The following is a 14,830-nucleotide window of genomic DNA, read 5'->3' as shown; positions in this document are numbered from 1 at the left end:
TAACTTATCTTACAAGGTTATTATGATATAAAGTAAGAAATGTAAAGTACCTGGTACCAAACCAAACAAAAACTCTTGATAAATTGTAATTATACTAGTATTCAATCTTCCTAATGACCCTGGTAAGATATTCTCAGGGTTATACCAAGGAAGGAGGAAGACCAGAGACAAGATTGGGACTGAAGATATGTAGAAATAGCAAGTCAAATCAATAATTCTCCTTCCATCTTTCTTGTTCTTTTACTCCAGGTCCCTTCACCTGACTTTTTGAGGGAGGATCCAGAAGTTTCTTTTGGACTTGGAAATGGGCCTGAGAGACCCCAGCCCTATTCTTTACTGGCCAAAATCATTGGGGTGGTAAGGGAAGGGGAATTTCTAAGTGAAACATTATGGACAGGGACAAATCAGAGAATATGCAGAGGAGTATGACCTATGGCCAAGAGACTAAAGCCCCACCTTGTTGAGATGGCTGAAGTCACCTGGTGTGTTCAGAGGGAGGCCTGATAGAGGCTTGGGGGCTTGATGGCTTATGTTTAAGTATTTCAAAGAGTTGACACTTAGATCAACTGGGTTCATTCCATGTGATCCCAGTGGGCAGAAACAGGGCCAGTGGATGGAGATGACCGGGAAATATATTCCTCACTATTCCATAGGAACTTTAATTTTTCTGGAAACTTCTGGAAGGCTCAGACTGGATCTTATCAACTTTAGTGTCTGATGTAGCAGCACAGAACCTCCCCACATGGGCTGCCAACGAGCAGTAGCTGCCACTATTATTTCTGCTGGTCTCAGAAAAAGCAATCAGTTCTGAGAAGCAGATGATTTCTTCATTGGCCTATTTGCCTTAAGAAATAACTATGTCACAGGTATTTTTTTTTTTTGTAGGAAATAGATTTCGATATTATTATTAATAGAAAATATTATAATTCATTATGAGACAACTACTGCACATATGCATTATTCAAAATCGTAATAGATAATCCAAAATAAAATTTACTGCAAAACAAAAAACAAATAAACAAACAAGAATTATGTCAGTCTGTGCTAAAACTCAGGGCATCCCACCTTTCAAAGTCTAGCAATAGGTTCTTTTCTCTTACATGCAAAACCTCAAGTCTCATGGCATTCCATTAATATGTACCATTTTTATTTTTATTGGATCCATTTAAAAAAATTTAATTAATCATTTAAGAAGTCTCACTTGCAAACACCAAAAGACCAAAAATAACTGTTTCTATTAGACTAGAAGGCTGTTGATATAACAAATCTAAATGTCCACGGGATGAGCTGGAAGTGAAATTTTAAACTGGCTTAAATTTTAAGTTGCTATGAAAGGTCATTCTAACTTCCTTTGACCCTCTGATAACTGTGGTCCTCAGCATTTTGGTTTGTAGCAAGAGAGCATTGCTTCTCTCCTATTCAGGGGCCGATGGGCTTGTTTCCTCTTATGGTTGGTAATGAGGAATGAAGCCTGGACCTCACATTGGCTCTAAGGCCAAATCTTCCTGCTGGTCCCTAAATGCATGTTTCAATGCATCTAACACGCACAGGTGATAGACTTGGAAAGTCTGCTGGGCCAAAGACCCAGAAATATCATTATTCCTCTAAGTTGCAATCACCTAGGCAAATACCCCCAATATAGTATCTGCATAAAACCCACTGTCCTAACTGCCTGTGACCAAGGATATGCAAATGAATTGCATTGCTAGATGGCCCTTTATTCCTCCTTCACATGTTCTCTTACCAATTCAATCCCAAAATGTTTATTGAGCATCACCTATGCATCAAAAACAGTGGCAAGAACAGCATGATTTGCTGAGTATTTTCTATGCAACAAGAAGGTGTTGAAGACATGGCATTGTGTGACTGTCACAGCACCCTGTGAGGTAGGTGCTATTCTTTGCCACATTTTGTCAAGGAGGAAACAAGAACACAAACAGGTTAAGCAAACTGCTCAAGGTCATATACATAATAAAGGAAGAAACCAGGAGTTTTTTTTACAGACAGTTATCAGATGAAGGAAGAAATTAACAACAATGATAAATATTTCCATACACTTCACAGACTTTATCATATCCCCCTAAAATTTGTTAGTGAAATCCAACTTTTGTCCCAGAAGTGTATCCCAAATTTCTCAGCACAAAATTTTGAAAAAGAAACTCATTTTGCAAATCCCTAATAAGTTAGAAAAAATACAAAACAAATCAAAGCTATTTTGAATTTAGTAACATCTTTAATTTCTAGTTAATTAACCATCCAAGACATAACCAAATTTGAAAAACAGAGGTACATATCCCTCTAAAATTTTATTTGGTCAGTTTTCCAATAGGAGGCGTTGACATCTACATACAAACTCTGTGGTAACTCCATATTCCCCCAAAGATCCAAGCAGCTGTGTGACTGACTTCTGCTGGTGTGCCCTTTCTGAACCTCTGTTTTCTCATCTCTAAAGTGAACATAATAAGGGTTGTTGTTTTCAGATTACAGGATTTAAAAAATCAGAAGTATCCTTAGTGGTCAACTGATCCCTTCATTTTTCAGGTGAGAAAACAGGCTCAGGCATTTGCCCATGGTCATAGCACTGGTATATTTGAAAATCTCTCTCCCTCTCTCTCTCTCTCTCACTGGGAACACAAAAAGGATAGGTAGTTAAGTTATCCCCTTATACCCATGCCTTCCATCCATCTCATCCCCCCAGCTAAAGAAAGATTCTATTGGCAAGCCTATTGTATCCTTCCAGAGACGTTCTATACATAGCAAATAGACTTTTGGAAAATGATAGCATTTCATACAATGGAAGCATGTTTATTTTTTCAGTACTGAACTATACAGGTTGGTGATTGCTCCATTCTCAGAACATATAGAGCTGCCTTATTCTTCACACCCCCATGTTATGAATTAATTTACATAATACAGAATTCAAGTACTTTAAAATATGCAGTATGATGAGTTCTAGAAAATTTATATAGTTCTTCAACCGTCACTCAAATCTAATTTTGGAATATCTTTTTTTTTTAGGTATTCAAACTTTTGCTTCTTTTTAATTTGTTTGTCTTATTATTAGCAAATTTAAATAATTATTTAAATAGTCTATAAGCCAATCTTTACCAAATAAATATATGGAATATATTTCCTCCTAATTTGTGGCTTGTCTTTCCATTTTTATAATGTTAACTTTACTTGAGGGGCAAAAGATTTTAAGTTTGATGAAGTCTACTTTATCAATTTCTTCATTTGTTACTTGTGCATTTCATGTTTTAACTAAGAACTATTTGCCTAATCTCCTATGTTTCCTTTTAGAAATTTGATAGTTTTATCTAATTCTTCTATGTAGGCCTATGATCTACTTCAAGTTCATATGTGTGTATAGTGTAAGATAAGGGTTTACTTTTTCTTTTTCATATAGATTTGAGTTGTTCTAGTATCATTCATTGAACAGACTATCCGTATCTCTTTGCATCACCTTCACCTTTAATCAATCAATCATATATCTTGGAATCCATTTATATTCTCTTCCCTCCTTTTTAAGGATTGACAAATATTCCATTGTACAAATGTACTGTACTTAATTTAGCCCGTCTAGTACTCAGAAAATTGTGCTAATATCTCTTTTTTTCTGTTTTAAATAATGCTATGGCAAATATATTGCAGTGTGGGTATGTCTTTTCGCATCTCCTAAGTGTATTTGTAGGATAAATTCTACTCAATGTTACATTTTGATAGACATTTACAAATTGGCCTCTGTAGAAGTTTTCCTAAATTTCAATTACACCAGAAATATCTGAGAGTACTCTCCAGAATCCCAGAAGCATGTGTGCTCAGAAAGTTTTTTTTTTAACTTTTTTTTTTTTTTTTTTTTTTTGTACCAGGGATCTTAACCACTGAGCCACATCCCCAGCCCTTTTTTACATTTTATTTAGAAACAGGGTCTTGCAGAATTGCCTGGGGCCTCACTAAGTTGCTGAGGCTGGCTTTGAACATGCTATCCTCCTGCCTCAGACTTCTGACCTGCTGGGATTACAGGCTGTGCCACTGTGCCTGGCAAAATGTTTCATCTTTGCTAGTCAAGCAGGTAAAATTTGGCAATCTCAAGAGTTTTAGTTTGCATTTTATTACTACAAATGAGGATGAGTATCTTCTATTTTTCACGTTTAAAAGCCAGCTATGTTCCATTTTGTGTGAAATCTGTGTTTCGGGTCACTTTCCTGTGTTTCTGTTTACATTAGGCTTTTTGTGATGCACTTTCAAAAATGTTTTCCCTCCTTTTTTGTCTTGATCTTATTCACTGAGTTAGACCTGAAGGAGTTTTTGTTTTAATGTATGATAAATGCTAAGGCTTTCAAGTAAAACTAGCAAAGACCTTCCCTACTCTGAGATTCAAAAAACAAATCTCTCAGTTTTTCTAGTATTTTTATGCCGCCATTTTTTAAAAGAATTTTTAGTGCAATTTGGGATCACAGTAAGTTTGAATTTCTAACATTTTAAGGCTTTGACCTATGTGGAATTTATTTTAGGAAATAAAGTAGCAATATGTTTGTTTTTTTTCCTAAATAGCTACTTAGTTGTCCCAACATCATTAATTACACAATTTGACTTCCCCTCTGATATCCAATGCTATTTTTATCATACACTAAATTCCCATCTGCATTTGGGTTCACTGATTGACCATCTATTCATGTGTCAGTGAGCACACTTCAACTTTTATTCTCTGACTCCAGGTTTAGCTCTTTCTTTTGCATTGCTTACATTCTCAAAATGACACACAGGAAGTGGAAGAAGAACTTTATGAATTACTTGCAATAGTACTTAAGACTTTTCTTATCTTCTTCCTGATGCCACTAGCTAACAAAAACCAAACTCTTTGTAACATCATTTTCAAAAATGTACTAAGACAGTAAATGTATTTGGAAGTATAGGGAACTGAGGATCAGATACTACATTCTTGCTCCAAATGAACAATTTAGGGCTCATTCCTTAGTTCTTAATATTCCATAAGATTCAATAATTTGGGGTAAACTATGTGTTTATATGTATATGTGTAAAGCAATTGAGGCATGTACCTAAGAGATAGCTCTTTATTAAGCAAAAAACCACCCCCCCCATAAGAAACCTATATTGGTTCAAGAGCAAATATATTTGGTACTTTATGTCCAAAACTGGGGTGGGATTTGCTCATCATTAAATATCCTTCCCAACTGCATGTATTAAAGATGTGATGTCAAAATACCTCTCCTAGGACACTCAGCAGGGGCACCAAGGAGCCAGTGTCGGTCAGATTAAATAGTGGGATATGTCTGAGCAGATGGAGGGGTAAAGACACACAGAAATAGGATTGCCTTCTTCAAAATGATTGGCTGTACCTTCTTTCCCTAAAACTAGGCTCTCTGCTTCTTCTCCAACATCCCTGTTCAGATCCAGGTTGCAGCCAGGAGACAAGTCCCTGGAGACCTGGACCCCACCAGAGATGAGGGATTATGCTGTGACATCAGTGGTGTGCCTGGAGAGCTGTGGGAGGAGAATCCCAAGTTCCTGCTGCATTGCTGGGTGTTATAAAGATGGTGCACAGAGCAGTCCCTCTGTGCCCAGCTCCCTGCAGAGCTAGGTGGGAGGTGAGATTCTGGATAGACCTGTTAGTAACCTCTTTGCACTTGTGTGTGTTCCTCATCCTACGAAGTCGGGTTCTAACATCTCAGGACCTCATCCTGATGGATGAAGTATAGTGCTCCTTAGCACTGCAAAGTGCTCTGTGTCTGCATTGCTTAGGATAATGCTGGAAGACCTCTTCTGGTGCTTGTTGTGTGAACTGAGGAAGTTCTGTGGGAGCTGGGGGTGAGGGGAAGGAGGCTCCACTCTGCTATAGGGAGGAAACTGTCTGAAGGAGAAGATGGGCCAGTGAGAGACAGCACAGTGGGCCCTAGAGTGGCAGCTGTGCCACAGAGCAGCCTTGAAACCCTGAAGTCTCTCTGCACTTCCCGTGGAAGGAGGCCAGAGGGTCTCAGTGAAGGGGGGAGAAGTCACCATCTCCATCCAGGCAGAGGCCCTGTTTCTTCCCGGCTGCAGCACCAGAAGCTATTCCGGTCCTCTCCCTTGCTCCCTTCCTGCCCTGTTTCCTCTCCCCACCCCTCCAACAATAGTCCCCTCTTGATTTCTGTTCCAAGAGAGAACGGTGAGTCCCCAGAGCAAAGGAAACTCTAAGGATTCTTTCCGCAGTGTTTTCTAAGTGGGAAGAGTGAGGTGAGCGCACTGGCATCTCCTCCTTGGCTGGGATGCTGGAGGACAGGGTCCCTCTCCCCTCCCACAACCCCAGGAGCACGGCAGGATTTCTTGCCCCCATTCTGGAACATTCAAGGACGAAGCTGGCTGGGTACCCATTCTTCCTGGAAAACTACAATGCGCTCTCTCCCACACTCTCTAATTATGTTTTTATGTGTGCTTTTTTTTTTTTTTCAAGCTGCTGAAAAAAGCTGAACTCTTTTTAGGGTAATTCTCCCAAATACACATCACTGCCCTCCCTGGAGATTTCCCTACCCTGAGCCAGTGCCTTGGGTAATGGGCAGAGCCTGGGTTCCCATCCAGACTCCTTCATCTAGGGAAGAGCCTAGGAATCCTCCCCAGGTGACTTTGATGACCCATGCTCTGAAGAGGCTTGAAAATCAAAACTCTGACCTTACCCAAGAGTGGGACCTTTTGGAAAGGAGTTAACTTGCTGGGTGATACCACAATCAGCATGCTCAATGCTGCTTGGAAGGGAAAGGAAAAGAGCCCTCTTTCAGTAATACCACTATCTAACAGAGAGTTCTGCCATCTTGGTCATGGTCAATACTAACAAATGGCTTTGTAACTCTGGAACAAGGACACACATTCCAAGATCAATGTGCATTCAACAGATCGAAACCTTCAAGTCAGTGCTACTCACACTTGACCGTGCAACTGAGTCATTGGGAGGTCTTGTTAAAAATGCAGTTTCTGATTCAGTAGGTCTCGGGTAGAGCCTGCAGATCTGCCTTTTTAAAAGATTTGTAGGTGAGGCCACACTGCTGGTCCCTGGACAACATTTGAAGGGTACTGTGTGAGAGGATATTTAACTTTTAAACAATGATGAGCTACCGTTAACCTTTCCTCCTTCATGCAAAATCTGAAAAGCACAACATTGATTTAGTGAAGCAAGCAAATCACTTCCTCTAGATTATTTGTCTAAAAAAAAAAAAAGATGTTTTTGCTTTTCTCTAAGATAGTAAGAATAAAGCACCTACTTCTTAGAATGGGAGGGTTCAGTGAAATGATGCATCTTTGGAGGCCCCAAACCTGGTAATGACTCCTCCCCAAGGGGTCTTTGGTGCTGGAGCTGCTGTTAGTTATATTAATTTGTACTTGGTATCAGTGGCCACATAGAATGAGGTTAAAATGGGGTCACATGTATCAGGGAGATGGGCGAATGGTACAGAATTGACTTTGTGTCTCCTGTACTCAACACTAAAGAGACAGGCTTCATCAATATAAATAGAGAAAGCTTTTTCAGTTACTACTCTAAATTACAGAACCCTTGGACCCCAATGGTGTTAAATGTAACAGTATCATCCAAAATTGTTAGCATCATCCCAATTTGTTATTAAACCTTTCTATTTACCACTTTAAATTTGCCAAATAAATGTAAAACTGCCTCAATCCAGTATTTTGGCTATCTTCATTGCCTTCAATTACGTAAAAGAAAATAATATTGTCCTCAATGAGGATATCACATTTCTGTCCCAAAACTCACCCCATGGTGTTTTGCAAACTCACCCCTAGTGACATCCCTTTAACTTGGATTTACAGCTTTGCCCACAGTAAACCAGAGTGCTGCGCATTCTCAAGGCTGAATGCTGGCTCACAGCTCTTTCAGTCAAGGAAAGACAAATGATCATTTTCTCTGTCTGACCAAAAACAATTTGCTAGCCAGTCATCTGCCTAGAAAACACATGGAAATAAAATGCAACTAACAGTTTTTCAGTGTACCTATCTGATAAATGTTTATCTCCCATGAATGGGGGTGGTGAGGGTCCTTGCCAGGATGAGCTTATTTTTAATAGACTCGTAGCAGCTGCATGCACAAAATGATAGAACAAACCCATATGATTTCAGTCAATTCAGGTTAGGCATACATCTGTCAAGCTGGCAGTTTGGCATTGTCCAGACCCCCAAAACACTTAACAAACTTTTTTTTTTTACTAACTGCTTCATTTTGTATAATATAAAGATAGCACATGTCACTCAACAGTCCACTTAATTCATTCATTCATCTATTCAACAGATTTATTTTGCATCTATTATATGCTATGAGCTATTCTGGGCCCTGCACATATAGCAGTGGACAGAACAAAGTTCCTGTCTTTGTGGTGCTTACTTTCTGCATATATGCCCACTTGATGAGGAGATAGTTTTATTCTTTTATCTAAATACTATTGTTTTATGTCAATGGATTTGGTATTTGAATAGGAACAAGAGTCATTTTTGAGGGTACATGTCAGTGTTGGTGGTCTCCATGCTCCTGTCAGATGGAGACTGTGTTCACTGTTACTCTGTTTCATTAACCATCCAGACATATGAGGGGAAAAATTAAGTAAGATCAGGAAAGATAGGTCAGGAACATCAGAACAACTTTTTTGATAAGCTACATATTTTTCTTATAATTAAAGCCAATTTAACATGATTGAGTGCTGATTTTTCAAAACCACTATCAATTCTTTGGCCTTTCCATATCACTATTAACTTAGGGAGAAGGATATAACTTCTAAGACAGGCTGAACACAGCACACATGATAAGATGTTTTAAAAAGCAAAACCTTACAAGATCAAATCTACTAGTGTTCTAAGAAAGAAAATAGAATATATTTAATATTTGTGTTTTTCTTGATAAAGAAAGAATATATGTTCACTATATGTAAGATGCAAATAATAGGGAAATACATAAATTAAAAATGCTGTTTATACAGAATTATAATATTCATAGTTCCAAATAACTGATTTTTTCATGGTCTATACAGTTGCCCCTTGATGTGGATGAGGGATGAGTTCCAGGATTCCTACAGATACCCAAATCCATGGATCAGTATTTGCATATAACCTACACACACACACACTCCCAGATACTTAAAGTCACCTATAGATAATTTGTGATACCTAATACAATGTAACTGTTTTGTAAATAGTTGTTAAACTATATTGTTTAGGGAATAATGGCAATGAAAAAAAAAAGCCTGTATATCAGTAGAAAGGCATTTTTTCCCCAGTCTGTGGTTGATTAAATCCCTGGGGCCAAGGATATAGAGAAATAGAGAACTGATTATACACACTTATTGTACATTGATCAGTATCATCAGATTGCTTAACTGGCTGGGACATTTCTGATTCCATAATACTAAAAGCTTCTAGAATAACAATACCTTCAAATAATGCTACCTTCAAAACTAACTTCTAAAGAGAACATCTAGTGCGTAATATACGTTTCATTTAAAAGCACGGCTCTCAAAACATCAATGTAGAGTTAGCATCGGTGCCATCCTGAAGAAGACAGAGCCAGAGAGCACCCTCAGGATATCAGCAGCAGAATCTGGTAGGTCTTGCAGGAGGAGTGAATTCTGCTACACACTCACACACAGGTCACTGATTGAGTCCCTCTCCAACATTGCACAGAGAAGAAAATGAAAGTCCAAGGAAATGAAGAAACCTGGCAAGTCACCCTACAGTGAGAGGCAGAGGTGGGCTGAGAACAAGAGTGATAATCTGCTCTTTGATCTACTGCATCCAGCCGCATTAGAAGGTACCTTTTGTACAGTAGTGCAGAAGAAATCAGCTTCAATTTGTTCCCCTAAGGTGAGTGTTCAGACAAGTCCCTCTTGTATCTGAGCCTTTTATTCTAACACAAGAAACTCAAAGTTCTGGGCTGATGGTGGTAGATGTTCAATCATTTTTGCTGTTGTGTGTTTTGCTTTTGAAAAGGGAAAGGAAATTTAAGACCTAAAAAGAGTATCATTATTATTTGATGAACTAACATGCATGTAGGTTTTGAAGTTCAGAGTGAGAAAAAAAACTGCTGTTGGATCCAACACGCCCCCCTACACACACACACACACACACACACACACACACACACACGTGACAGGGTGTCCTCTTGACTGGTGTGAAGGTGAGTAGGTTGCTGCTGGAATGTTTGAGGACAGGGAACTCCGAGAGTACTCAGCCCTGGGTTGGGGGAGAATGTGTCACTTCCAGGGCTTTTCTCTCTAGCTGAGTCATGGCACAGCCACCATGAAGTCCAAAATAAGTGTCTGTAGCCCTCTGCAGCCAGGGAAAAGGTCACCAACAACACAGAGCTTGGGAGCTTGGGGAAGTGGGTAAGAGGAGACTGCCGTGTCATGTCTACTACACATTCCTCTAAGTTGAAAACTTGGGTCCCAGAGCAAACGTTCCCTGCTCTGAGCTCCATCGGCTACAGCTGACCTACAGTGAGGCCACAGCGGGTGCTTCTGCCAGAATCAGAGATGAATATCAGCACATTAAACCCCACCTTCTTTTATAAGAATTTGGAATCCAGAATGTGTCAATGTGTGCCCAACTGAATAGCTAGAGGGAATTAGCTTTGTTCTGAAAGATGCTTGGCACAACATTGAACAAGAATAGTAATCCAGATTACAGAAGATTGAATTCTATTCCTTCTATTTGTAAAAAATACAGGACTCTTCAATGTTAACAAATGGCTCTTGAAAAATCACAGCTAATATTGGCTGACTCTTAGTACTTCCCAAGCATTGTGTTAACTGCTTTATATTAATAATCATATTTAATCATCAGAACAACTCAGTTATGTTGATGCAGTTTTATGTTTGGGGATACTGAGACTTAGGGTAAGGACCCCACCTAAGGCTCATGATCAGTAAGTCACCAAGCTGGAATTCAACCCCAAATTTGCATACAACAGAAACCAAAGTGCTTTTGATGTTCTGTTGGCTCAGATTTAAGTACCAGCACCCAGAGCTGCAGGACATATATGCTCACATGATTTAAACTATATATTGGGGCTGGGGGTATAGATAAGTGGTAGAGTGTGTGCTGAGCATGCACTAGGCCCTGGGTTCAGTACCTTGAGAAAAAAAAAAGTATGACAAATGATAACTAGCTATGTGGACACTTTTGGCAAAAATTAATTAACAAAATCTTGTGTGAGTCAAATTCTGCATCATTCCAAACTGGAATTCCCCTAATGATGCCACAAGAGAGCTTCTGATGACCCCAGAGAACAGTCATTCTGGAAGTTTCCATAAATGCCAATTCACTCCTTGGAGTTGAATAAGGTAGTTTGAGAGGTAGCGGCAGAGCCTAAACTAGTCAGTGGCTACTACCTTCAGGTAGCCAAACTTTCCATCATCACCCCCTCCACACCCCGTATCTAATAAACATTCTCATGGCAATGACATTACGATGTTCACTGAAATATTGAATATGTATTTTTTCTCTTAAAGAAAATTGCATGTTCCCTGCTTGTTAGGCTCGAGTCACGGGCCAAGATGGAGCTTGCCATAATGAGTTCTTGGTAACATTATCCTTTCCCACCTTTGCCTTCCTTGTCTTTGGTCAGAGTGACTCTCCTTTTATTTATGTTGCATCCAACCCTTTTACTCCATAAGTAAAACCAGAGAGTGTCCTGTGCAGTTGTTTTAATTGGGTCCAACATTAAACATTATCAAGGAGAAATGAAACCGAAAGAAGCAAGTCAAGATCGCAGCCCTGAGTTTTCTTCTGGGATCACAGTGGCTGATAAATGATGCAAAATGCCCAAGATGACCAGCCCCGGCTACTTTTTGACCTGAAGACCTATGAGACAGGGGGTTGGGGTAGATGGCAAAGAGCTGGAAACCACCAGCGACTGCCATTAGGATCGCTTTGCATCCTCAAGCAGGCAAACACTAATCACACCTCTTTTATTAATGGTGATTCTAAGGAAAGTTCTTTGAAAATAGAAGAAAAAGGAGGTCTGACTAATGGAACCAAACCCACATAACAGACCAAGTCCATCATATTTTCTCATTAAGATGATGGCTCAGTTTCACATAAAGATTAATTACTCAATTGTGGGGAAAGTATAATCTGGCCAAATTAATTTTAAAATGAGAGTCCAGCTATTTTTATTATACTCTTCAGATCCCAGGAAATTTCTGCCAGTACATTTCATAGAAATTAATATTGTAAAATTTATGTATGGCTGTTGCCCCTCGCCCATTTAGCGCCTCTCTGAATTAAATTATTGGTATCAGTAAACACACAGAGTCTTTTGGAATGACCTTGCTGACCTATTTTTGACAGCATGATCTCGGCTCCCTCATGGCTTGCCATAATGAGTTCTTGGTAACATTATCCTTTCTGACGAATTTAATGGAAGCAAGTGAGTCTTTAGAAACTGGTCCTGTGCATAAGCTCCATTAGCTTTCTGTGTTCTATCTGGTGCTTGGAAAACCAGGCACCGAGGAACGTTTTTCAATCGCATCTATGGCTTAGCTTTTCACTCCTACTGACACAGCGATTAATCTTCATCATCCCATTCTAGACGCACGCTGTTTTCCAAAACTAAAGCTACATGCCCCAAAATCTTTGCCTCCTTTTGTGTGGCAGATGACATCTTCCATCAACAGTGAATAATAATAAATTTACATTCAACCCACATGTGGCAATTGAACACCTAAGCCTCCCTCCAACTGCTGTTCCAAAGTGACATTCCCTTCTTATATTTCCCTTCTACTTCAGTGATGCAGAATAACAGTCACAAATTAACAGTCCCCCCGCCTTTTTTGGGGGGGGTGTCGGGTGCTGAATGGAAAGAAAAGAACAAGAGGAGGGCAACTCAATCCAGACAATATGTAATAAAAACCCAGAGCGAACCACAGTTCTTAACAGACTCCCTGAGAAGGTTCCCAGGGCACAGCACTGAGGAGGAGTGAATTCTCCAGTAGGACACATCACACACTCCAGTGGCTCCTGGTTAACCTTGCCACATTGTCTGTGCCAAAATTCAGATTTCACACACTGTCCTCCTTAACCCCAATGCAATTCTATTTCCAGTTCTGCCAGCCTCAGATCCGCAAAGCATCAGTATTCTATTAAAAAAAAAAAAAAGTATAAGCTCAAATTCTGGGTCATCTAGCAGTCGCACCCTGTGATTAAGGACTACACCCAGGAAGGTATTTTCTGTGGAAGATGCCCAGGCCAGTCTCCATCCCAGGGACTTTGAAATGGAAGCAGAAAGGATTGTGTGGGTAACTTACCAGCTCCTGAGGTCAGAATGGCTGCAGCAGCCCCACCGCTTTACCTGGTCCCTGGTTCTCTCTGTCTCTCTCCCTCTCTCTCTCCCTCTTTCTCTTGTGTACAGATTGCAGGGAACTTAAAGAACTCGCAGGGACAGTGTTTCAAATGACTTAAGAAGAACAGGAACAATACTTCGTTCTCTTTTTCTCAGATGAGTACCTTCGGGAAGAAGGAAGGAAGGGAGGGGAGAGGGAGGAAGTCAACAACCCTTTGCTTTCCTGAAAAAAAATAAGGAAACAGAAGATAGACATCTCATTTTCTCTTAAACAAAATGTTGGAAGGGGCAAAAAAAAAAAAAATCTTTGAAAGAAGGAATTCCTCAAATATGCTTTCTGCCCTGGGAGCTTTAAAGAGACGAAAACGCCTTAGTGGCCTGTCCTGTCCAAATAAATGGTGTTCCAGAAAGGCAGGCTCTCCTGAGCTTGCAGCCTCTCATATCTGGTTTGCAGAACTGACACAGCCAAAAGGGAACAAATCCTGTCATGTCGACTCTGAGCAGGGGGGATGCCTGGTCCATTGTGCTAACGGAGACAAACCTGCAGCCTGGGAGACAGGACCTCGTGGCCAGTCGGCCAGGACTTTTCGCTTTTCCTAGGCCCTTGGAAACAACAGCATTGCTGCAATTCCTCGGCTAACTCTAGATCCTTAGAGTTCTTCCAGGATCGAATAGCAGATTTATGCACTGGTCAAAAACTGAGCTTTATGCAATGGACCAAATCCAGCTTCCATCTTGCTGATGGACGAAAAAGGAAAAGAAGTCACTTACCACAGTGCTGCGGACATAGTTATCTCAGAGCTGCTGTTTATATTGTCCTCTCCTTTACATTCCTAAGGCTTCTTGGATGTAATCACCTCTGGAAAACTGGAGGGCTATTTCTAATTTGTTTTCAAAACACGGCAAAGCAGTGTAGACCTTATATAAATTAGCCACCGTTTTTGAAAAAGGATGGAGAAGCTGATTAGAAGGAGTAGAGGAAATGGAGGGAACATCCTTTAGCATGGAAGGGACCTGTGAGTTCAGGGGACAGGCATCCTGTGCAGGGAGCACTTAGGATTAAGCTTGGTTTAAATTGCTCCAATTTGTATAGTGTGGACTTCATTCATCTGGTTATGACCATTGTCACCACAAACAGGAACCAGCATGGACCTTTGTGGTAGCACAAGAAAAACCAGCCTTGAGCTGCTTCCTCATTTACTCAATTGTGAAAAAATGGGGTGGAGAGTTACACCTGATGGCAGAGGACACTTACATGAGTTGGGGGAGAGGACGATTCTGATTCAGTGTCCATGTGAGGCTCTTATTGGGCACGAGGGTCTGTAAGATTACATATTCCAAGTTCTCTCTCTCTCTCTCTCTCTCTCTCTGTCATCTACATGGATCTATTAATCAGTCTATCTGAAGATGTGTGCACATTTCAAAGAGAACATGATATTGTTACTTGGCAACCTGTCAGCTCCAGAGCAGAGTGTGATTCTTTGCATTCGCCATGCACTG

The 14,830-nt window shown here is 40.2% G+C and overlaps 1 protein-coding gene across 1 annotated transcript in view; it reads right to left on the bottom strand.

Annotated features, from left to right (window-relative positions):
- The window catches only part of Znf366 (zinc finger protein 366), a 62,992-nt gene extending 49,561 nt beyond the window's left edge, over window positions 1-13,431 (bottom strand). Inside the window, exon 1 of the mRNA XM_026393261.2 lies at window positions 13,296-13,431. The gene's annotated coding sequence lies outside the window, so the exon portion shown is untranslated. The remainder of the gene's footprint in view (window positions 1-13,295) is intronic.
- Window positions 13,432-14,830: the final 1,399 nt, after the last annotated feature.

This window comes from Urocitellus parryii, chromosome 1 (assembly GCF_045843805.1).
Source record: "Urocitellus parryii isolate mUroPar1 chromosome 1, mUroPar1.hap1, whole genome shotgun sequence".
NCBI classification, from domain to species: domain Eukaryota; kingdom Metazoa; phylum Chordata; class Mammalia; order Rodentia; family Sciuridae; genus Urocitellus; species Urocitellus parryii.
This window is presented reverse-complemented; position numbering and strand designations above follow the sequence as displayed.